The following is a 25,371-nucleotide window of genomic DNA, read 5'->3' on the forward strand; positions in this document are numbered from 1 at the left end:
CAGGGAAGTCAGCCAGAGAGGGAGCAATGCCAGAGGGTAACTCAGCATGGTCCTGACACACTCATGCAGGTTTGGGCATGTAGGGACAGACTTTGTGCGGATGTGGCCATTTGCCAGCAGCAGCCCAGCTTGCCAGCTCAGAAAGGCTCCGAGAGATTGGTGGGGTGTTCTCACCAATCAGGCGATGGCAGGGGAGAGGTTTGCCTCACCCCTACCCAGGGGCAAGGCAAAGAGTTGGACCTGAGAGGGGATTAACCCCCCTTCTCTTTTGATTGGTCCATTTTCAATCTGGGGCGGAGCTCCAGAAGAGAAAGAAAGGGCAGCATGTCCAGCACATGGGTGTCTGTGTCAAGGGACAGAGAAGAGAGCTGAGAAGAGCTGGCAGAGCTGGCCAGTGGGGTGGAACTGTTGCTCCAGAAGGGCCTGAAGCCTCCTTATCAGGTAGGGAGTGGCAAAGTGGCAGGGGCCGCCAGACCACGAGGGAGCATGGCGAGCAGTGCACGGCCAGTACACAGAGTGTCTGACAAGAACCAAGACTTTGGAAGCTGCACAAGGCGGCTTGGGTCTCCAACCCCTAACACAAGGTCAGGCAGTTGGTGCACAGCCAACTGAGGGCCTGGGGGTGGCCACAGAGGGCCTGGGAGTGGACTGAGATCCAGGAGCTGCTCAAGGCAGCTTGGGTCTCTAATCCCTAGCACAAGGCCAGAAACACAGTGCACAGGCAGTGCACAGAGAGTCCAGGAGCAGACTGAGACCCTGGCACTGCACAAGGCAGCTTGGGTCTCCAACCCCTGGCACAAGGCCGGACATGCAGCATAGAAGGGCCATCGGTGCACAAGGTCTATAGAGGACCCAGTCTGGAGAGAGCTATGAGCAGCTGGGGACTTCCCTGCTGAGGGAGGAAATGTCTCATCTGAGGAAACCAGTGCAACATCATTGTTCCCAGAGAGTTGTTAGTTGCCCTGGGGAGGGGGATTTACATGGGAGGAGGGATTCTCCCTGTCAGGTGGGGCTAGCAGCTGGAGGGAAAACCCCAAAGGGAAAGGACTTCCAGGGGTTTGAGCGTTCCTCTGTGTGGGCTATTCAAGCTCGGTAGCGGGGAGCTTGGAGGGCCCTGGGGATCTTCTCCTGCTCCTTACCTTTGGGGCATTGCCACTATCCCAGGACAACAAGGGCTGTTCTTTTTTTCCTTTAGAGATCTAGCTTTTTCATCTGACATTTCTGTGGCTCATATTTTGTGAACCTTGCACCTCATGCTCTGTAGATTAGTATTTCACTAGAGTCTAAGATTGCATGATGTTTACGGAGACACTTCATTTCCCAGATCCTTTACCTGCACCCAGAGTATTAGCATAGAGGGGTGTGTGTGTGTGTGTGTGTTGCACATACTTCCCAGGTCCTTTGTATATTTGTTCTATTTTAACCCTTTTTATATGTATAATAATAAATTTGTACATAATTAAGTTACTAAGTGTCTCGATCTGGCTCTATAGGGAAGGAGGGAAACTACGTGCAGCCAGGAGTTTCACCCCACAGTGCACCTGCTTTGCTAACATTCCCTTCAATTGGAGAGGGGAGTACATAATTGGGTACTACCCAGGCTACACATATCTCATGAAGATCATCCTGGGAGACCTGTTTGGGCAGGGGGAAGAGGAGCTATTGCTTCTCAGGACCCTAGCCAGGGAGAAGTACAATGCAGAGAAGAGCTCCTCTATGTTTCTTTGCCCTAGGACAAGGGTTTCTGGGGCGGGGGGTGGGGAGGAAATGGCAAGGCTGTGCCCCAACCCTGGAAGGCCCTTGAATGGGGTTGGGGAAGCTAATGCCTTCCTGAGGCTTTGTAGGAGGGTGTGTTTGCTTAGTGCTGTTCAGTGTGATGTGCAGTGTGTTGTGTGGTGTTGGGGTGGAGGGTCTGAGCTGCACTGACTTTGCCTGCTCCCTGGGTTGGTGTCTCCCTCCCTCTCCCCAGGGTCCAGCTCTGGGACAGAGGGGCAGGAGGGTGGATTTCATGGTCAAAGACATTTCACTCTCTTATTTGCCATAGCACCCCATGGACTGGGATGGAGAGGCTGGGGAGTGCTGGCTAGATCTGCAGGGGTACATGGGACACAGAGGGAGAAGGAGGAGGTGGTCCTGCAAGGGTTTGTGGGGTGCCTGACAGGTGCTGAGTGTATCAGGGGTGGGGGGTGGGGATCTCCTGCTTAGCCTGCTGGCTCTGGGGACTGTAGGGGTGTAAGGATTGATGCTTTTTCAAGGTAAGGGAATTCTTCCTTCCTTGGGGACAGTTCAGTTGAATTCAGTCCAGGACCCATCTCTGATCAGTTTGTTCTTGTTAAATCAGGAGCAGTAGCTGCCCCCCAGGGGAAGAAGGCAGGGTACCACCATGACACAGGGACTGAAACCAATGTGCCCCTTAAAAGAGAAGCTAGGACCCAGGCAGAGGGCCCCTGACATGAACACACCAACACCCAGACCAAGGTACTTTGCCTGGCTAAGTTAGGGTGCCAGGGTGAATCCCCGGCAAAGACAGAGGCAAACATCCAGACAAAGGCTTGCTGTCATCAAAAAGGAGCAGGACAGGGGGAGAGGTATGGTGCTTTTTGTACTGTTAGGCTGTGAGCCCTGGGATCTGTGGTGGATGGGAACTGGGTGATGATCAGGGCCCCTTCTGCCTCCACGCAGGTCAGGATGGCACATGATGCTCATCCCACAGGGTGCTAGTGCCCTGTAGCAAGCCGTTGTCTCCTCTGTCAGTCCCTCATCAACTCTGGGCCTCCAGATCCTGTGCTCAAGCAGCATGAGGGGCAGGGATTGCTCCAAGACTGTATGAAGCCCCAAGAGGCTGGTGGGAGGGGTCACTGGGGGTCCTGTGCACACCAGGACATAGTGTCCTGGTCTCTTCTTTCTCCGTCCATCTGGGGCTGAGTGAGGAGCTGGCCATTCAGGTCTACTCAGGGAGATGGCGGATTTCTGAGACATCTCCATCTGTTTCTGAGCTGTGAAATGCTTTTTGTCTCCGCAGTGGCTGGCAGAGGCAGGGGAAACTGTTGGAGAGTGTGTGGGGCAGAGACAGCAGAGCTATGAGCCCTTGGGGAGGAGGCCAGGGATGGGGAAGGGAGCCAGGAAGGGAGTAATTCCAAAGGGTAACCCAGCCGGGTCCTGACACATACTGTGCAGGCCTGAGCAGGCACTGACAGGCTGTATGCAATTGCATGTGGACCATCTGGGAGGGCAGTTTGGGGGGAAGTTGAGGATGAGCAGGACAATGAGGAGGAGCCATTGCTCCTAAGAACCCCTGCTAAGGAGAATGGCAGTACAGAGATGATTTCCACTATGTTCCTGTACCCCGGTGGTGGGAGGGAGGTCATGAGGGTATGTGTGTGCATGTGTGTGGAAAGGGTAAGTCTGTGCCCCCACTCTGGAAAGCCCCTGAAGAGGAATTTGGGAGTGTGTTGCTTTCCCGATGCTTGTGGGAGGGTGTGCTCACACTGCTGTGTGTTTTGATGCTGGGGTGTCCCTTTATGTTACCCGTGGGGTATGTTGTTTGGTGTTTGAGTTGGGGGTCAGTGCTGCACTGACCTAACTACATTCCTTTGTTGGTGTCCCTCTCAGCCTACCACCGGGGGCCAGCTCTGGTACAGTGGAGCAGGAGGGTGGATTTCATCCTCAATGGCATTCATTTTTTTTTATTTGTAAGCACAGCCCATGGATCAGGTTGGGATGGCCCGAGACGTCTGGCCAGCCCTGTGGGGGTCAGTGGGGAACAGGGAGAGGAGGAGGAGGAGGTCCCACAGGGTAGTGGGGGACCAGACTGGTGCTGGGGACACTGGGGTGTCACATGTGCAGTGTGCCATGTTCAGGGCAGGCTGGAGATGTTGGGGGCAGTGGTGTTTGGAGGCAGGGGAGTTCTTCCTTCCAAGGGGCTGTTTGGGTTGAATTCAGTCCACGGTCTGTCTGTCACCAGTTGCTTCTTGTGAAATCAGGAGCAGATGCCGACCCCAGGGGAAGGAAGCATGGCTCCATCACCACACAGAGATCCAGACCAACATGCCTCTCACTAGCAAGGCCAGGACACAGGCAGAGGACCCCTGGTATGAAGACACCAGCACCTAGACCTGAGCTCTCTGCCTAGCTGAGGTGGGGTGCCAGGGTGAACCCCTGCCATGGATGGAGGTAAGCTCACAGACCAAGGCTCATCATGGTTGAAATTGGACAGGACAGGGGGAAAGGTATGATGCTTTCTCTAGTGTTAGCTTGTGAGCCCTGGGATCTGTGTGAGGGAAGCTGAGGGAGGACTGGAGCCAGTACTCCATGCCTGGTCCTGAGAAGCGTCTAGCAGGTTAGAAGGAAAGGTTGAGGGCCAGGACCATTGGGTTTCTTTTCAGCTCTGGAGGCTTTGGAAAGGAATAGGTGAGCAAAGGGGAAATGACTAGGGTGTCTTCAGTAGGTCCCTTGCCTTCAACAACTCCCTCAAGTGCCCTCAGTTTCTATGTTTGAGCAGAGGCTCCACAAGCCTGGGCTCTCTGTGCTGGAAGCCCCCCTCCTGTGTATATCTAGACTACTCCCAGGAACCAGCCCTAAGCCCAGGAACATTGAGGGAGGCAGGGATGGGGTATGGCATGGTCCCCGAGGCCAGTTCCTAGCAGGGAGGAAGTGGTGGAGAGAGTGGAGACCAGGGCATGGGGTGGTGGGAGTGGCAGGTGCCAAGGGATTTGAGGTGTCCACGAGGTGAACCCACTGACCAAGGTCTCTGCCTCTTATCCTCATTGCTGACACTGCAGCAGAGGGGAGGAGAAGGTAGGAAGCAGCAAGAAGGTGAGTATCCCCCCAGCACCCCAGCAGACCACAGTCCAGATGATGATTGGGGTGCCTCCTTCATCTAGGCCAATCTGGATGACCCATCCTGTCTCTCTACCTGGGCCCTAGTGCCCTGTGTGGACTGGCTATCTCCAGAGTGTGTCACGTCTTCTTTTGGTACAGCTGAAAAAACACCAGAAGACGGTTCTGTAAATACTGTTTCAGGCATCATTTGTGCCATGCAGTAACCAGCTCATGCAGGAGGGCATTAATGCACTGCCCCAAGTCCTAAATCTCCTACATACAGATGCAGGGGCCCTGGGTTTGGACGTGAGCACACACATCAGACCCTTCTTCAACCATGTGAGAGAGCAGCACTCCCCGCCCCCATTCCAGTGCTCTTGTTTCAGGGCCATTTCAGAGGTGGGAGACACACTTGCTGCCCCTTGTTCCAGTCCAACCTGGAAGATTTTAAGTTCTGTGGAGGAGGTGAGTTTTCAGGAGGGAAATCAAGTGACAAAAACGGGATGACAGATGGGTCCTTGGAGACAAGGAGGGACTCTCAGGAGACTGGGTGAAGCTGCAGCTAGGGTCATGGGTCTCTGTAGGGCTCTGGGGCTGTTCTCTGCTGTGTTGATTCTCCTGAGTCAGAAGCAGAGCTGGGCAGACATAAGCGACCACAGGGGCTGTGGGATTTGGTTTTGTTGGGATTCAGAATCAGAGCCCCCAGTGACAGCACACTCAGGGAATGGGGCATGCTGCTGCTCCCCAAACTCTACTGAGTGCCCTGGCTCTGAGGCAGCCCACTTGGAGCAGGATCTGTCAGAGCCCACCTTCCTGGCAGGTCACCTGGCAGGCTGGAAAAAAAATGGCTGCTGCCAGAAGCTGTGCCAGGCCCATGACAGAAAGGTTGGGTTGTGACCACACTGGGGTTTCTCGGCCACAAGACGATGACAATCTTCGGTCAATAGCTCTTGCCCTCTTTGGCACCCTGGTGGGCTGTATAAAGAGTATTTGGAGAGGCTATCACAGGAGCCAGGTGAGGCAGAGCTAGGCAAGGCTGCTGCTTCACTTGCAGGACCTCAAATACTCATGTTGCCAAGGTAAGAACAGGTGACACTGAATTCCTTAGCTCCACCACGTCCCCTCAGTCCAGAGTCAGTCCCTGGCATGGAGGCAACACTGGGGAGAGGGGAGTCCAGCACATGGGGTAGTGGGAAGGGCAGGATCCCAGGGGTTTGGGGTGTCCGTGGTGTGAGCCCACTGACCAGTGTCTCTGCATCCCACCCCCAGTGCTGACACCACAGCAGAGAGGAGAAGGAGAGGATGGGGAGCAGTGAAAAGATGAGTGTTCCCCTCCACACCCCAGCAGACCACAGCTCTGGGGGGCTGCCCCTCCTCCAGCCTGGACAAGGATTGGGATTCCTCCTGCCTCCAGGCCAGTCAGGATGACCCACCCTGCCTCTCTGACAGGGTCCTTGTGTTGTGGATGGACTGCCTGTCTCCTAGGTTGGTGCCTCATCACCTGCATCTGGGCCTGAAACCCTATTGCCAGGGAGTCGCTCTGGGGTTTGGGGATCCAAGCTTCTAGCCCAGGTCAGGCCTGCTGGGGACAGAAAGGTCCCACTGAGCCAAATGTGAGAGCCACATACTTCTCTCTGCTGGGGAGACTCTCCTTTACCCCGTGGTTGGTCCATGGGTGTGAGCAGAGGGGCAAAGACCCACCTCCTTCCCACCCACATCGGTTTCTTCTGCCCTGGCCTGTGCCCTACCCTGAGCAAGCCTTGACTCTGCCTCTTCTCCCACAGGTTCCAGCTGGCCTGGATCCTCCCATGCTGTTTTCCCCCAAAAGTTTACGCAGCTCAACCCCCACTGCAGCCCTCACCTTCCCCTGCTGACCCACTGCTACATTGCTCCAGCTTTCACCTGCTCAGCTTTCTGGCTTTTAATGGAGTGCCCTTGACCTAGATCTGGACAATCAGATCTGGAGTGGACGGTCCAGCCCACTGCCTTCCTACTGATGGCAGTATTTTCAAAAGGGCTTGAGCGATTATGAACTAAACATCTCCTGCTTTGATTTTGAGCAGTGAAGCATTTCATTGCTCAGTTTGCAATAATTCTTTGTTCAGAATTTGGAGTTTTCAGTTTATTTTCATTTGAACTTTGCACTTTATTTTCTCCCAATTCCTACTGAGGCTGTTTATAGCAACTTGGAATGGTCAGGAGTGTCATTTGGAAAAGCAGGCATTCACTCTTGAAGTGGTTCACAGCACACCAGTGTTACCTGTGGCCTTGCCGTATGATGGGCTTCTTCCAGAGTGTCCATTTGGAAACTGCAGGTTCCCCCAAAATACTATCTTTCTGTCTTTTCCTCAGAGCTCAGATGTCAATTGAGGAAATTTTTCTGTATGGTTCCAGCTTTTGTGAGCAAGGAAGAAGGTACAACAGATTTGGCAGTTTTGTGGGGGCATCTCTGTGGGTTGAACAAGCTGTTGAAGTTTTCCAGTCCTGTCTTCCACATTCAGTTCAGCATGCTGAATTGGCAGCAGTTGCCTGTGCTCTGGAATACTGTGTTTCAACTGGTCAGAATTAGGATCCAGATGCCCAACTTGTGATCTTTTCAGATTCTGATTGGATTGGTCCTTCCTTACCCAGTTCTTGCCTTTTGGGCAAAACAACGGCTTTACTTCCACAGACAGTACATCTAAGAAATATGCTGATTGGAGGAACTACATTGAAATTGTCAAAGCCTCCTTTGGTCAAAAAGGTAAAAGCTCACAACAAATTGTAATGATTTTGGATTGAAAATGAGACGGCTGATAAAATGACCAAAGTTGGGTCAAAGTATGGAGCTTAGCGGCCAGCTGGATCCCCACCAAATTGGACACAGCCACAGGAGCTGCTGTGACCCAGACCAAAGCTCAAGAAATTCTATTGTCCCTGATTCAAATCCAACCCCATGATCCAGACCTGGCTCATTATTCATTGTTACCAATAGTATAGTGTTTATAGTAGGCCTTACAGACTGGTAGTTAGCATTGGTTATATTACCTATATTTGTGTGAAAAAGTACAACTAAGTTTACCAATGTCAAATACTGGACAAAATTTATCCAGTCTCAGAATATTTAATCCTGATAAAGGGATTAGGTCCATGAGTGCCATCTTGGCTAATGGAGTGTTTTCATGACCATATTTGGTTCAGGTTTTGAATCAGGTAATTTTGTAAGATGCTAGTCTGAAGGGGAAGAAAAAGGGGGCCAGAGGTCAAGGGTGGTTTCCTCTGGCATCCTGTGCTGAGGTTCCCATTTGCACATCTTTTATGAATCCTTCCCCTCTTAGATCTCAGTCTCTACTTGTGGTAAGATCCTCTTGGCAGGTCAGCCTCCTTTCAGGACTTTTAGGATTTGGGGGATTTAAAGGACACTAAGCTATAAGACTGTACAGCTTTGTTAAGTACAAATAGGATCAGAGTCTATCTCAATATATATTTCATGTAATGCAGTATCTGTATTTTGTTGTCATTTATCTTTTTATCATATTTGGTTCTGTGCAAGTTTAAGGAAGTAGGTTGTGTGATTAATTTATAGAATTTTGTTTTAACTGGGTACAGAGGGACTGGCAATAGCAATATCAATTGATGGCAGTTGGGTTTGAGAAGGGAGTAAAATTAGCTTGAGGGAGCTCTTCACCATGGGGCTGTCTGGGATCCCTATTACTGGTAGACAGTAAAGGAGAACTTCACTGTGCCCCAGGAGGGAAATGCCCTGTGCTCAAAACAGAATTTTCTCTTACTTTTAAAACACCTGATAGAGGAAGAAATGTGCAATAGCAGATTGAAGGAGAGGAGGTTTATGCTAACTTGGCCTAACTTAAATTAATGCAGGCAAAAATGACTAAAGCTACTATAATGCAAGCTAAAAAGATTCAAATTTAACGCACAGATTTATACAGGCAAATTTGGGGATTTTCACTGTGGTGTGCTGATGCTCCTGTTAGAATTTAGAAAACTCAGCAGTTCCTGCCTCAAGGTCTTGCTCCTCTGCCATATAAAAGATAAGGAGGTAATTTTATCCCATGGTCTAATTCAGATGGTCTATCGGGGGTTTTGCCTTCCTCTGTTGTGGGGTAAGGGATCCACTACCATGGATAGTTTGAGTGCATTTTAACAAATTATTTCTTGTCTTTGCAGGGGCAGGACATTGACTGGTCAAATCACCCTTCGGTCTTCTCTTCTGCAGACTAAATCATTTGAGCTCTTTTAGCCTTTATTCATAAGCCTTTATTCCTATGGTCTGCTACGATACCCAGCTCCCTTTCTGTAATGCATCAAATACAACCTGGCAAATTATTGTATTTGTGCATGCAAGTTTTCCAGGACTTTGCACTTGAACCTAATGAATTTCATTTGATTCATTTCAGACGACTTATCCTGTTTATCAAAGTCATTCTATATAATAATCCTACTCTCCTGATTATCGTGTACAAATTATTTTTTTCTTAATTCTCTAACCTCCATTTGTCATAGTCCCTGTACTGTTTTAGGAACTGGGGGAGATCACCTTGCTTCTTACATTAGGTACTTGTACTATGGCAGGTTATTCTGTGACTCAGTAATACAGGGTGCATCTACACATGCTCCTGACTGCAGTACTGTAAATCATGGCACAGTACCCACCGCTACTATGCAGTCCCAGTGGCACACTGGTAGTTTTAGACACTATGTTGCCATAGCAATGAGCTACAGCGATGTAGTATTGGCATCAGGGTTTATGCCCGGCAACACTAAATTACTGTAGTGACAAGCTATGTTGCTGTAGCTTGTTCCTATGGTGACATAGCACCTCCTGTAGATGCACCCACAGTGTACAATGGAAACAATGGCATGGACTTAATGGATTAAATGTGCAAAAATATTTGCAGTATGTTGTCAGAGACAGTCAAAGAACACTGAGGTACGAACGAACAAGAAAATTCATAAAAACAAAGGTTGTTATGAACAGCAGTCTAGAACATGGTCTCAGATACTTTTAGAAAAGAAAGGCATTACTTTTGAAGGAGTAATCTCAGGTTTATCACTAGCATAGTTAATATTTCGCTAAATTTTCAAGAGTATCTATAGTGCTAATGAGCAGAACCTCTTTGAATATCTACGTTCAACCACATCTTCTAGGTTACTGATTGTGAATGCTTGCTTGTAAGTGAGATAAATGACTGTGCACACATACATCTTCTTTCTACGTATTTTCCTGATGACATATTTGGCTGCAGTATAATCTCCTTTAATATTTTGTAGTCCAGTGGAACCACATAACCTAGTATTTAAATCCAGATGTCACATATAATATCTAGTAGCACAAGTGAAATTTGCAGCTGTACAAAGATTTCCTGTAGAGAATTACAGAGAATATAAATTACTCCTGTTAGAGGAAGCCATGACATGTCTTATCTCCTGTAAGATCTTGTCTTTATTGTTTGACACATTTAATTTGGCAGCCTGGAGCAATTTACTGAAGTCTTCCTTATTGTACACAAAACGAACAGGACTGAATTTAAATCTTGAGTCTGTGACATGGCCTATAACCAAAGGAAAATAAAAACATTTAAGTTATTAAAAAGAGGTTTTTACTATTGTTATGACTAATGTCAGTGAGAGCTGTTATGATTACAATTTATTATTATAACCTTGTCAGACTTCCAGTCTGTTATAGCTTAACATCCATAACTGTCAGCTCTGTGATTGCTTCTAATTTTTTTCCTTAAGTTTCTTGCATCATATCTTCCACACACACTGCAGTGCTCCAAGGCCATGTACAGACATTCCACTTTTATCTTTTTATATTTATCCCACTTTTACAAGTGATTGGAAACCAGTCTATACCCATAACAGAAGTTCAACACACTTGGGCTAGGGACAGATGTTACAAACAAACCAGTTTAAGTGATCAGAAACTGGTTTAAACCTGTAACAGAACAGAAGTTCAGTGCACATAAGTTTCAAAATGGCTTCAAGTGGTTTAAGATGAACCTGGTTGACTGTAGTATCAGACTTAACTGATTTGGGTTAAACCAGTTTATGAAGCTTCTGTCCCAGACCCTTTCCTGGTTCAAGTTAAATCACAGTCCCCCAGCATCCCAGCATGTTTTCAAGCCCTAGGCTGGGCTGTGGTGTCTGCTCTAGCAGAAAAGGGTTGGGGGAAGGGGGGAAGAGAGGCAGGGACTTCTTCCCCCAGGCAAACCCTGGCTGGGGTCTGGGGCCAGGGAGGGGTGGCTAAACCCCTTTTCCCCAAAGTACAGAGTTGCCCTGCCCTGTTAAACTTGCTGAAAGTTACTGTGGGCTGCTCCTGTGGACTACAAGTCCCAGAGGCATCTGGAAGCAGGAAGAGGAAGTGATGAGAAACCCTGCATAGTTCTGATTCTGTGATTCTAGACTGCAAATCCCAGAGACCTCAGGGGCAGCAGGAAGAACTGCCAGAGAACCATGTTCTAGCACCCCCTGGCGGCTGGCTTGAGCCACTGCAGGCACGTGACTTCATATCGTGAATCAAAGGTAAATGCATATCCATTTTTTCTCAGTTAAATCTTTGCAGTTTACACTAATCTGCAAAGACTGAATCAATTTAGCCATGGGCTTTTTGACTATCTGTACTTAGCCATAGACTGGTTTTAAAATGGCAGAACACGGTCTAAGATGTGTCACCCACCGCCCATCAAAGGGTGTGTATGTTTTGTTTGTTACCAATGTAAACTATGCTGTTTACAGAAAACCACATAGGTTTGATTCAGCCTGGGGCCTTTTGAATGTCAGTAGCTAGCCCAAGTGCATCAGAGACTGGATCTTTCATTGAGAGCTTCTATATTTAATTCCTGGCTTTCCCAGTGAGAACCATACATAATTGTGTTGAAGTCAAGGTAAATGATGAGCAGGTCAATAACAGAAAAGGAGGTTTACCTGGAACGTTCACTGTGTTGAAGAGGGGGAAGTGCATGACAGTGGGGGCATTCTCCCCTCTAAAGATGTAGACATCAGAGGGGTTATTCTCGTCCCGGAGCAGATTCTCATCTACCTCAGGAAATGGGATGCTGTTTTGTCTGCAGTATTCCACAGCTTGCTTGAGTGTCTGAATGAGAAAAATATGACTAGGATGTTTAGCAGGACCACAGTTCCCATCAAGTTAAATAATCAGGGCTTTAGATATTTAAAAATGTAAGTCTAGCTCCCTTTATGATGTTTCTGATTGATTGCCTAAGCAGGAATTATGCATCCTCCTCTTGGATAGGAAAAAAAAAAAGGATAGCAGCCTTCTTTTTGTAACAATCAACAATTATCTACATAAAGAAATCTAACATGAATCTAAAGAACTATGACTTTACCTCCCCGGGAATTTCAGTAACATTTGGGACCCTAACTCTCACAGGCTTCTTTGAAAATCTGTCGCTGGGGTTAAGGACTGATAAAACATGGTACAGCATTGACCCCCAAGTGCCAGCACAGAGCAGAAGGATTCATTGCTGATGTCTGATCTACTCAGAAGTTAGGAGAAGTCTTTGGTAGTGGTTCAGTAGAAGTGGTTTTCTGTAGCGTGCATCATGACTGAGCTTAGTGCCACCCAATGTTCCACTGTTCAGACAAGGTGTGAAACAGATCTTTGCTACTGTTGATATGATCATGAGGGAAAACTGTCAAAACACCGTTTGAAGTCAAGTACTGGGCTCCTATTTATACCAAAAGACGTGAATTTTCTTTTGTACATTTGAAAATATGGACCTACAGCTGTTACCAACTACAGAAAATAAGCTTGGTATTGTTGGTGATCACTAGTGAACATTATAATGGTGGTCAAATTACTATGTAGTGGGTGCATCTACACATGACGCTATGTTGCTGCAGCAATGCACTATGGCAGTGTAGTATCAGGAGAGACAAACCGTGACACTATAGCTATGTTGCTGTACTGACATGCTCCCTTGGTGTAGTGCATCACTATGGCAATATACGAGAATAAAAATAAACATGCGCCGCCAGCACAGTGCAGTAATGGCTGTTTCTGTGCCATCATTTAGTACTTGCAAAAAGAAGTACTAAATGATGGCACAGTAACAACAGCACCATAGGGACACATGTAGATGTGCCCTGGTTGCATACGTCTATTTGTTATATAATTCTATGGACTAACCTATCCGCATTGGGTTAGTTCTTGTAAAGTATTCAGCTCTCAAACTGTTCTTTACCAGTGAAAGAAAAAATAATTTCTTAAGCATCTCATCGTTTTGTTGTATTATCCTTCCTCAAGGTAAAGAAAAAAGTTTTGTTCTGTGTTCATCTGGCATAATAGACCTTCAGAATAAAACTACAGCAACACTGCAGTGATGGTAAAAGCTACCTTAAAAGGATCTCCAGAGCTATAGTCAAAGGAGAGGATTAACTTCACTTTCCTCTCTGGACGAAGAATGAGAGGGTAAGCACAGTTTATGGCTACTCCAGCATCAATCAAAGAGATGATTTTATCTTCCATCAGTTCGGCAGAGTTAATACCAGCTATAAGAATGCATAAAACATATAGTTTTAATGCTGAGATTATAGCATCTTCACCTGCTTAGTAACATCTATGTCAGTTGAAAAAGTACACGTGGTAACTAGACTGTATCTGTATCTTTTTTTATTTTACCTTCCCCAGAAATTCTGGCACTGGAAAGAAAGTGTTTAAGTCTTTTCAATTATTAAATAGGCTTCACCAGGAGCTGACAATCACAGCACTGTTAAAATGACTCAATAATCTTTTCTCCAGTGCCCTTTCTCCCACCACTTTCTGTAAGTGCCCATTATCAAGCTTTTATGCCCATCCCTGACCCTCCATGTCTATTGCCCCTAATTGATAATATTCATTTTAGCTAATTCTTTCACCTTAAGCTTTCCAGCCACTGGCCATTATACCTAAATGGCACCACTTTCACATTCCTGCGCACACCTACCAGGCATTGTCCTATACACCACTAGGAGCAAAAGGTTGTCAACTTTTCCCATTACCCTATTGTCAGCTTTTCAGAAGTTGAGAGGGGGAAATGTTATATAATAATTCATTTAAATGATGTTTCCTTACACACACACACACACACACACACACACACACACACACACACACACACACACACACACACACACACACACACACACACACACACACGAGGCACTGGATTAGTATTGAGTGGGCAATTTTAGTGGTAGCAGATGCTAGCCTTAAAATGTTTGATGTTGTTATCACCCTGTTTTAGTAGTGTATTGTGCATAATACTGCAAAGAACTTTCCTTTGTTGCTTATTGTTTTGTGATGTTTCTGCTGTTGAGAGGGGCTCCTAGAAGAGGGGTACATTCACAGCACTATCAACCGTTTTACTTACAGATTTTATATAGAAAGTTATTAATGCTTCCCCACTTCCAGCTCAAGAGGCATTTATTGGTTTTGTGTACAATCCTGGTGATATCTATTATCGATCCTGTTAGAGAAAAAGAAAATTATTGGAATGATAATCTTGGAGCTAAATCTGAAAACAAGATAAAAGAACTTCAGAGAGTTATTAAAACATCACTCATATGACTCTCTTACTGGTTAGTAATTAAAAAAGATGAATAAAATTCCACCAAGTAGATGCATAAAGGGACTTTAGACATCTAACTAGTCATTTTCAGTGGATAAAGACAAAAATGCAGAAACTTACCGCCCGCTCTTAACAACTATAAGCAACTAAACTCCCCTGGATGCTCTTAATTCATTAATGCTTCTTGATTGCCTGCATTCAAAAGCTTATCTAGATCGCTCTACTCTGCAGTTAGTCCAATAAAAGATGTCATCCTAATAAATCCTCGCCTCTGAGTTAAGGAAGGCACTTATTAGCGTTTGCCAACTACCACTGATTTCAGTTTGAAAATCACCGTTTAAATAGATTTTCTGGCTAATTGTTGTAGGAACAGTTTGCTGTCAGCCTTTCCCATCTCGCTAGTAGTCATAAAAGTATTTGTTGGTGCATGTTCTTAGCTCAGAAATTTACCTCTTATTAGGAGTAATTATGTTGTTACTAGGAGTATGTGAAGCTTCAGTCTCTGATTCAATTTTGAGAAGATTTGGCCCAATTAGGAGGCTGAATCACCAAATCTGAATCGAATCGGGAGACCAAAAAACCTTCTGAATTGATTCAGAGCCTCCAAATTGATTCAGAAAAAGATTCGGAGATTTGGAAGGCAGTCTTTCAGGGGAACAGAAACTGAGAAGAGGGAGGGGGAGTGGGGAAGACTGACATCTGTAGCTGGCCAGTGACTGTGATCTTTCCCTGAGTCCCCTTCCAATCACAGTGCTTTAGGGGAGGGACATAGAAACAGCATATAAGCCTCTGCCTGCAGCCTTTCTGTCCATGTTGTGAGCTGTTTCTACCTGAGCAACAGCATCTGAAAGGTATTGGACTGGCTTGGCTTTATAGTCAGTCTCCTGCTAGTTTCTGCTCTTGGAAAGGTTTAGATACAACTTACTAGTAATTACCCTTGCCTAGAATCCCTCTACTTATCCCTATCCAATACATTTCTTTCAACTTATTCTTCCCCCAAAAACCTCATATTTGTTCTCGTTATTCCCCCCACCCCACACACTTTAAAAGAAAGCTCTGTTTTCCCTGGCAGTGTGATCCATCACTATGCAGGAAAGTACATACATTACACACACACAGACATTAAAGACAGCAGAGAAGAAGAAGAGATAGTAGTCAGACACGAAGAAGAAGAGATAGTAGTCAGACACGTACAGTAATCAGAGAAGAAGAGATATTCGTTAGTTACACACACACAGAGAAGAAGAGATATTATAGCTGCACACACACAAACACATTTTCCAGAACAGCCAAGATTACTATGAAGTGTGCTGGAAAGGCAGGTGCCACATCTTCTGGCAGGGGAGGGAGAGGAGTGAGAGGGGGCAAGGGGAGAGCTGCAAGCTCCACCCCCAAACATAGACGTATCCTCTTTCCTGGCAGCGATGAGTCTTCTCCTTGCTCCCACTGGCAGCAGATGGGAGCAGTACCTGTCTCTGAACCTGTACCACTTCCCCTAACACCAGAAATACCACCAGCGCCAGAATGACAGTCTCCTCCACTCCAATTTCATCTCCCAGTGTGAGCCTCCTAGTGCCAGAGGAGGAGCTGGATCTGGAAGCAGGGGACCTGAGCACCCTAGGAAAAGAAATTCTGGGGGCTGAGGAGGAATCTTAGTTTGTACTCAACACCCCTCAAAGTTCCCTTAGAGCCAGGTCTCCTTCTCTTGGAAGCACCTCAGAGGAGGTTGAGGTTGAGGTTGTGGAGGCTAGTGGCTCAGCTGAGTCAGCTCCTCCTGTTGTTGTGCCTCTGCCTGCTGAGGAGCGGGATAAGGCAGGATCCCCACCCTCAACCCAGAAGGGGTGGGGAGGGGGTAGTGTAGTGTGGGATCATTTTGGTGTAGCAGATGATCCCAAGTATGCTATCTGCCAGAACTGCCAAAGGCAGATCAGCCAAAGCAAGGAGGTGAAACACTTTACCACCACGGCATTGCTTCTGCATCTCAGAAGGCAGCACCCCCTTGCCCTTGTTCCTCCTAAGTGTGGCACTAGTAGGAACATGCCCACAAAGAAGTCTCTCTCTCACTCCAAAGCCCCCATCCCCATGAAGCAGAGGCAGGCCACCCTGGAGCTGTGGGAGAAAGCCACAGACAAAGCGGGGTGAGCAAGATCACCCAGGCCACTGGGGAGATGCTTGCTGTGGATAGCCAGCCCATCTTGATTGGCCAGGGTTCAGATGACTCATGGCTCTCGTGGTCCTATCATACCAAGTGCCTACAGGCACCACCTTTAGCAGGATGGTGGTGTCCCCGCTGTATGAGGAATGCAGGGAGTACTTGAGGGAGGAGCTGTGCAAGGTAGGTCCACAGGTAGCCTTGCACTTCACCTCGGATATCTAGAGCCGCCGAGGTTGAGATCATGCGTACCTTTCCCTCACAGTGCACTGGTGCAATCAGTCAGGCCATCAGTGGGCTCTCCTTCAAGCAGAGGTCATGGATGAGTCCCACACAGCAAGGGAGATCATGGTGGCCATGAACCGCATGGTGCAAGGGTGGTTCATTGGGCAGGGCGAGCTCACCCGTGGTTCATGGTCACTGACAATGGGGCCCATGCTGTCAATGTGGTGTCTTATGCCAACCTTGTTTTTGCTTTCAGCAGTTTGAGGTGCAATTTCACAGAAACCCCTGTACCACTCTGCCTGAAACCTGGCATACCTACTTCATGCCCACACAAGGGGCTATGTATGTGCAATTTAATAAAGATAAATGTAAGGTACTCCACCTGGGAAGGAGGAACCCCCAGCATACCTTTAGGTTAGGGAGTGTCCTTCTCAGCAGCTCGGAGGCAGAGAGGGATCTTGGAGTCATAATTGACACCAAGATGAACATGATCCAACAGTGTAACGAGGCCATCAACAAGGCCAATCGCACCTTGTTGTGCATTAGCAGGTGCATGGCTAATAGAACTAAGGAGGTGATGCTCCCCCTCTATGTGGCACCGGTCAGGCCACAGTTGGAGTACTGTGTCCAGTTTTGGACGCCACACTTCAGGGGGGATGCGGGGAATCTCGAGAGGGTCCAGAGGAGGGCCACTTGCATGATTAGTGGCCTTCATGATAGACCCTACAGGGGGAGGTTGAGAGATCTGAATCTTTTCAGCCTTCACAAGAGACGGCTGAGGGGAGATCCTGTGGCTGCCTATAAATTTATTAGGGGAGGTCAACGAGAAATAGGGGAAGCGCTGTTTATTAAGGCGCCCCAGGGAGTGACTAGGAATAATGGGTGTAAACTAGTTGAGAGTGGATTTAAGTTAGATATTAGGAAGAAATTTTTCACAGTGAGGGTGGCCAGCATCTGGAATGGGCTTCCAAGAGAGGTGGTGATATCACCTTGGAGGTCTTCAAGAGGAGGCTAGATAGTCACCTGGCTAGGGTCATCTGACCTCGGTCCTCTTTCCTGCCAGGGGCAGGGGGTCGGAAATGATGATCCATTGTGGTCCCTTCCAACTTTACAATCTATGAATCTATGAATCTATGGAAGGAAAGGTGCTAATGAGGGTGGTCATTTAATGCTCACTCTCAGAGCTGGAGGCATCAGTTTAGTTTCTCACCAGCCAGCAGGGGAGAACATCTCCCTGCTGAGCTCCTTTGGAGGTATAAGGGCTTGGCCTATATGGGGAGGAGGAGACCCCACATCATCCTGGGAATGACCTAAAACTGTAGCCTGCCAGTGTAGGGAGGCCTGGGTGGGACTGCCAGTGTTGCGGAAGCCCCAGGAAATACCAGGGCCATGAATTTCCCTGGTGAAAGGTGAGTAGGAGCAGGAGCCACCTGATAGCCTCCAGCCACTGCACAGTCCTAGCTGGGGAAAGCCCAGACCTATAAGATCTTTGAGAGGCCTGAGGCTTACTGGTTGCAGTTAGCCTGCCAGTGTAGGGAGGCCTGGGTGGGACTGCCAGTGTTGCGGAAGCCCCAGGAAATACCAGGGCCATGAATTTCCCTGGTGAAAGGTGAGTAGGAGCAGGAGCCACCTGATAGCCTCCAGCCACTGCACAGTCCTAGCTGGGGAAAGCCCAGACCTATAAGATCTTTGAGAGGCCTGAGGCTTACTGGTTGCAGTAGAGCTGTAAGGGTGAGAACAGGGGATACCATCCATGCAGTTTTCACCCCGCTGTGCCTTAACACACACACACAAAGTCACACATCACCAGTTTTGCTTATCAGCACCTTGAGGTACAGTTTCCCAGAAACCCCTACACCTATCTCCTTGCAATTTGTCAGGCCTTGTGCCCTCAGAAGAGGCTACCATCTCTGCCATTTTCATCCAAATCTGCCAAACATTTACAAAGTTATAGGTATTCTCCATTATAGTCTATGGCTTGAATGACTGAATCTCTCCAAAACAGCGCCAAATCTTCCGAAGCCGATTTGGCCAAATCAGTTTGGGACAGTGATCTGAATCTTCAAATTGAATCACTATCCTCCGAATTGGCCAAATCTGAATCTGAATCTAATACTTCCCTATTTACACAGGCCTATTTGTCACCAAAGAATAGCACTGACTCCTGCCATCAGGTCTCCTTCCAATCAAAAAACCTTGTGAGACCCTCAGTTGCATGGGACAAATAGGGAAGTCATATGTGCATGCAGTAAAAGCTCTGTTATATGGCATCCCCCGGGAATGGGGGATGCCAGATAACAAAATATGCCTGTTAATTGAGCGGCCCCAGCTGCCGCTTTTCCTGCCACGTCTGGGGTGTCCCTCCACCCCTCCCGTGGTATTGCCACCCCTCCCATGGGCCCTGTAGGCCCCACAGGACAGGGAGGCAGGCCCCGCACAGCCTGTTTTGCCCCCAGGCCATGGGGGCTCAGCCGCGCAAGCTGCTTTGCCCTGGGCCATGGGGGCTCAGAGAAACCGGAAGTGCCATGGTGGGCACTTCTGATTTCACTTTTCCTTACAAGCTGGCATGCTGGTTAACAGAGCATGCCGGCTTGTAAGGTGCCGGTTACCAGAGAGTTTACTGTACTTACTTTCTTCATCTGCAGTGCTAGGTGTTGAAAACCGCTCTACATTTCCTGAAACAGTTAATAAAAAGCCATCATGATTATCAGTCATTTCATATAACCATGGACAATAATGCAATCACCAGAGAAATGGCACTACAATTCCAATGAAGAAAGAAAGCCAGGTCAGTGTTTTCAACTGGACAGAGAAATGCTTCTTAAAATGGTATTTCAAAACAACATACTTTTTGTCTAGAAATTTATTAACATTTTTCATGTTTGGACAAACATCCCAAAACTGATTTTTTTTAACTAACTCTATTGATTTGGGTGGGTGGGGGGTGAGGGGGAATTGCTTTACTCAGTTATTTTTGGCTTCCAGCATTTTTTAAACAAACACAGCTGGTTTTGTTTCTTTATTAAGGAAATTACAAAAAAGAAACATTTTCCCACAAATAAAGCTATCTTTTACACCCCCTAGTTCAGTACATTGCAGCATGCATGTTACTTTCCTGCTCTCTCTCTCACACTCCTTATTATCCAAACAAGATGGTAAGTGACAGACACAATGTATGTAAAAAAAATGCAGTGGTGCAAACTCCATTTGAGTAAGAAGAAAGTGTACCACCATGTTTTCTGCATTATAGCATTCTACTTAATATCATCTTTACCTGAAAAACCTGCAGAATTTGACTCAAATCGTTCTATGAAGTAAAAACTCAGCATCTCTGAAATAATAGTTAGGAAAATAAGTCATTTTACAAAGACACCGACAATTCGCTGCTTTAGGAAAAAAACCTTTAGGTTATAATGTTTGTGGATAGAAATCACTGTTGGAATTACAGAACCTCTATCTCTGTCTTCCAGCTACAAATCTTGAATGTGCTTGTATCTGGTGTCTGGTTGTTTTACGTTTGCATACATACCACCACACAATTTAATGGTCTTCACACTGCTATCTATACTCTGAGACCAAGATTACATTATAGGAATTTGGACTACAAAGATAAATTAATGTGGTCTTTATTTGTAAGTTAATTGCAAGAGGTGGGAGAAATGATAAATTGAGAGGGAAGGCTTTATATTACTTCATCCCTGCCCATATGACATTACCCATTTGACCCAATAAGCCGAGTTAATCAAGCAAATAATCAAATAAACACATACTGGATAGATTACAGAATAAATAACTGAAGGATTTCCTCTTCTTTCCTTCCCCTTTAAACCATTTTCTTTCCAGTTTGAGAATGTGGCTTTATAAAAACTGGCTTTCCATTTTCAATTTAGATTTTCACAGAGTTCTCTGCAACTTGCTTTCCATTCTTTTTCACTCCATTTTCTTTCTTTTAAGAAATTAAGTTCCCTTCTTTCTTAGTGTAAAATACAGAGACTTGGAAGGAGAGAATCCTAGCTATGACTTAGTGTTGTTTAAAAAAAAGTTACTGGGGGAAGATTTCTTGTCTTTTTTTATTTTTCACCCCTGGCTTGGGGGTTGGGGGGAGGAGGAGGAAAGAATCCTTTCTAGATTCTTCTACACCGCGCTACATAAAACACCAATTATGCTTTGTAAGTCAGTTCTATGTAAGCTCATAACCTGAACAAGATTCAAAACACTGTGACGATGTAAACTGGCATACCTTTTATAAATTGTATGTTTTCCTCTTTGCTTCCAATGCAACTTCCCCATAAACCTGAAAAAGAGAAGGAAAATCACATCAATGGAAACAAATGTCTCATCACCCACCAGTTCTATATAAAGCTGGTAGGATTGGGGGTGAGGGAACTGCATTCATTGAAAGTTTCTGACTTTTCATCAGAAAAACATAGTTGGGAAAAAAAGAAGCTTTTTTTGGTTTTCAGCAGTTTTTCATCAGAAATATGGGGGTTTTTGGTTAATCTTCCATTGAAAAAAAATCAATTTTCCTTCTTACATGAAAATTCTAATTCTCACTGTGCACATTGAAACAGAGAGAAAAGAATTCTTAAATTACGTTATGCAACCAGTTCTTGTTTATATTTAGGATATATTGGATTCTGCATTCAGGGAGCAAACAGGGCATACAGCCCTGCACTGGGGTAATTTACCTGTGTAGAATGACCACTAGGAAATTCAGGGGTAAAATTACACCACTAGAATTTACATCAGTGAATTTGCCACTGTAGTAGGGGTGTGTGAAGCAGGTTGTAATCTATTTGGATTTGGCCAAATTGAAATCAGGGACAGTGATTCGATTCGTTGATTTGGATCACTGTCCCTGAACTGATTCAGCCGAATCTGAATCTGAAGAATCAATGATGATTCAGAGAATCAGCAATTTGGACATAGACACAGCTTTAAATCTTTTTTCTACATACCTCAGGGTACTAGCATGCCTTAATTTGCTCGGCCACGAATCCAGAAGTAGACTGGAAGTACTTACGGTCCACTTCTGGGTCCACTGGGGAGTGTACTGGGCCCCCCCACCAGGCCCCTCCAGCTCAGTGTTTTGCCATGGGGGGGACCCTGTGTGCCTCCCCAGACCCAGGAAACACCAGTCGCTGAACTGGGGGGACACTGGGGGGCCCCCATACACTCCCTGGCAGAACCAGAAGTGGACTAGAAGTGCTTCTGGTCCACTCCCAGGTCTGCTGGTGAACACGCTGGGGAGCCCCGCACACTTCTGTGGAACACTCTGAGCCCCACCATCTCAGCATTCATGAGCCACCTGCTACCTAGAGATATGTAGAAAAAACATTTAAAGCTGTGTCTCCTTCCGAATCTCTCTAAATCAATTTGGAGGGTTCCGATTCAATTCAGAAAGATTAAAGTGTCCTCTGATTTAATTCAGATTCAGAGATTCAGCCACCGAATTGGGCTGAATCTCCATTGAATGAAATCAGGCCCTACATAGTAGTCATTTACTCAAGTCAAACAGGCTCTTCCGGCTCCTCTACCATCCAAGGACAAGGCACCTGAAGACTTCCCACTGTGCCCAGTTAACCTAGGATTTCTTCAGGTCTGTGTGCTCCAGTTCCCAATGTTATTCACACCAGTGTAGAAAACTAATGCAAGTTAAACCATTCTAGATACATACATCCAGTCTCTAAAGATGAGTGAAGTTACACATTACACTAGACCATATTAAATCTGTGGAATGTGAAGTCCTGGTAAAGTTAAAACATGCTGTGAGCAGTCACACATTAGGATTAATGCTATTTTCTGTCTGTAGAATTCTTGCTTGCCACCAGAAGGCTGCTGAGCAAGGTGTTGTGCCTAGAAGTCAGGCCCCTAGGCTCTGTCCCTGATCTGTGTGTGGAGCTGGGAGTGGTGCATCCTGGGATCATGAAGGATTGCAATTTGCTCTTTTCATCTCCATTTAGCAGACTGAAGTTACATTAACATGAGCTATGTAACCTGGTCTAGAGTTAACCCTCCCTTAAAGTGATATAACTCTGAGATGCTCAGAGGACACTTAACATGAGTTAGAGCTTTAACATGCAGCCACTTGCATTTTAAGTGCCCTGAGTATGGTCCCAATGTAATGTGTAACTTTACCCTAAGAACAGGATTAATGGGAGCCAGTAAGCTGAGCAAGCAGTTATCTTAGCCAGACAGTAGAGTGTACTGAGAAGAGAGCCAGGACCTAGCACCCATACATTGAATGGTTCTTAGCTCTCCATAGTAGTAATAAAGTCGATGATCGGTGAGGGGAGAGAAAAAGGAAATAGGGGCTACAAAACAACCTGTGTAACCAGGAGGAGGTTAATTGGACACACACCTCCCTGTTCAATACTGTGACGTCACTCACACAGTATGTCAGAATTACGCAATTTACTTGCAATATTTAGCCATACTGATTCCACTTGTGTGTGTATATAAATAATATATATTTTTCGCTATCATTTTCTCTCTACAAAAAACCTAGGTTGGATGTACTTACCTTGAAGGTAACTCATGTTCATTTCTTTTTTCTTTCTCTTTACCTCCCCACCCTCGAACTCACTTCCAAAGTATTTGATGTCTACAGAGGCTCTGTGGCCAAGAAAACTGGCTTCATGGGGTGTGAATTCAAACCAGGTGTCTGAAAAAAAAAATCAGGGGAGAACACAAAATTTGAAAAGATTTCAGGTGGGAGATGAATTACCACAAGATCTACTGGTATGTGGTAGAAAGTGTTCTGAACAGAATCCCATCTCCTGTCCTTTGCTGCTCCCATTTCAATATTCAAGCCAGTTGTTAAGAAAATCCATCTGTAGCCATCCTGGACAACTGATTAATACATATTCTGAAAACACAACGGCTTAGCTGAAGCTGCTGACCAAATAAAGCCATATTAGAGCCAGGGTGGATGCACAGACAAACTTCAAGTAGCATATGTGTACGTTAGTCCTGTGCAAAGCGGAAAGTATTCACTTTACATTTGGAGGGACAGTGATTTGATACACCGTCCCGAATCGATTTGGCTGAATCTGAATCTGAAGATATTTGGCACTGAATCGTATTCGACCATAGACTATACAGGTAGGCAGTGCTATGAGGAGCATCTGGGGGAGCAGCTGGATGAGCCCTGGCTTGAGCCAGCAGCCCTGAGAGAAGCCATGGCTCATCTAGCTGCTCCTTCAATAGGGCAAGGCAAGCAGTGTGGGCAGCCCCAGGAGAAGCTGCAGGGGCTGAGGGAATGATTGAGAACTGGGGGAATCAAACCAAGAACTGGAGAATCGAACTTGGAGCTGGGGGGGAAGCCCCTGTTTGTTCCCCCAGCCCCCAATCATTCCCCCCAGTTCCCAATTCAATTCCCCCAGGCCCCTTGACTTCTCTTGGGGCTGCTAGCCTTGCTTGCCTCGCTCTGGCAGTGGGTAGCCAGGGAAGCAGCCAGAGCGAGGCTACTGGCTCAAGCCAGGGCTTGTCTGGCTGCACCCCCAGCTGCTCCCGCCAGTGCTGCCTAGTGCCTGCCTGTACAGTCTATGGCTGAATCTCTGAGTCTCTCTGAATTGATCTAGAGGCTTCTGATTCTATTTGGAGAGATTAATGGGTCTCCCAATTCAATTCAGATTTGGAGATTCATCCACCATATCAGGCAGATTCAATTCAGATTTGGAGATTTGGCCGGCCACCATATCAGGCCAAATCTCCTCCGAATTGAATTGGCTACTGAAGCTTTGCCCTAGCAGCTAGCACAGCCCTAGTGTACATGATTCAGTTATGTAGATTCAACTCAAGTGTAAGCAGGTTAATCACTCAAGTTCCTTCTTGAGGACAGTCAGCTTTGTGTTCTGAGTTTCCAGGCAGTTTAACTTTCATGGGGCAAATTTGTCCCCACAGAAAGCAAACAATAACCAGACAGGCATACAAACAACAAATAGAAAAAGAAGTCAAAATCTGTGGTCTTTCCTTAGATCCTGAGGCTGTGTCCACATGAGCAGGGGCATACCTTTGAAGCAGCACCAAGAGAAGCAGCACAAAATTGTGCCAGTACATTTTGTGCTGCAGTGCATGCCCCTGCCTGTCTGCTTTGCAGTGGGACACATTGTCCCACTGCTCCCTGAGCTGCAAATAGGGGGTCGGGGGGGAGGCACTGGCTGGGGCACAGGGTTCCTCATAAGGGGCTAGCCATCTCCTGCTGTCCTGTGCCCTGGCCACCCAAGGAGTGGCACATGGAGATGGGGGAGAAGGCAGCCTCAGGGAGCAGGCATCTCTACGTGCTGTGTAGCCCCAGCCCGCCACTCCCCAGCTGGCTGGGGTGCAGTGTGCCTCAAGACAGGGAAGCAGGCATCCCTGGGTAGTTGCTCTCCTATCTCTGCATGCCTCAGTGTGGGGACTCCACTGTGGATCCCGCATGCTGAACCATGTGGAGCCCCCACACTGAAGCACATGGAGACAAGGGAGCAGCCAGCCCAGGGCTGCCTGCTTCCCCATCTCACGGCACACTGCACCCCAGGCAGCTGCTCCACGCCTGGCTGGGGTTCAGCATGCATCAACACAGTGGTTCCATGTGCCTCAGTGCAGGGGATACACAGC

General features: G+C 46.8%; 1 long non-coding RNA gene across 2 annotated transcripts; it reads left to right on the top strand.

Annotated features, from left to right (window-relative positions):
- Nucleotides 1-304: 304 nt before the first annotated feature.
- Nucleotides 305-9,262, top strand: LOC102379092. 2 transcript variants are annotated; one of them, XR_325527.1, is made up of 3 exons: nt 305-441; nt 3,965-4,173; nt 8,989-9,262. It is a non-coding gene; the product is annotated as an uncharacterized LOC102379092 (long non-coding RNA). The 2 variants fall into 2 exon arrangements; XR_325526.1 differs by having other exon boundaries at nt 3,984-4,173.
- Nucleotides 9,263-25,371: the final 16,109 nt, after the last annotated feature.

Source organism: Alligator sinensis, unplaced genomic scaffold (genome assembly GCF_000455745.1).
Source record: "Alligator sinensis unplaced genomic scaffold, ASM45574v1 scaffold1285_1, whole genome shotgun sequence".
Classification (NCBI taxonomy): Eukaryota; Metazoa; Chordata; order Crocodylia; family Alligatoridae; genus Alligator; species Alligator sinensis.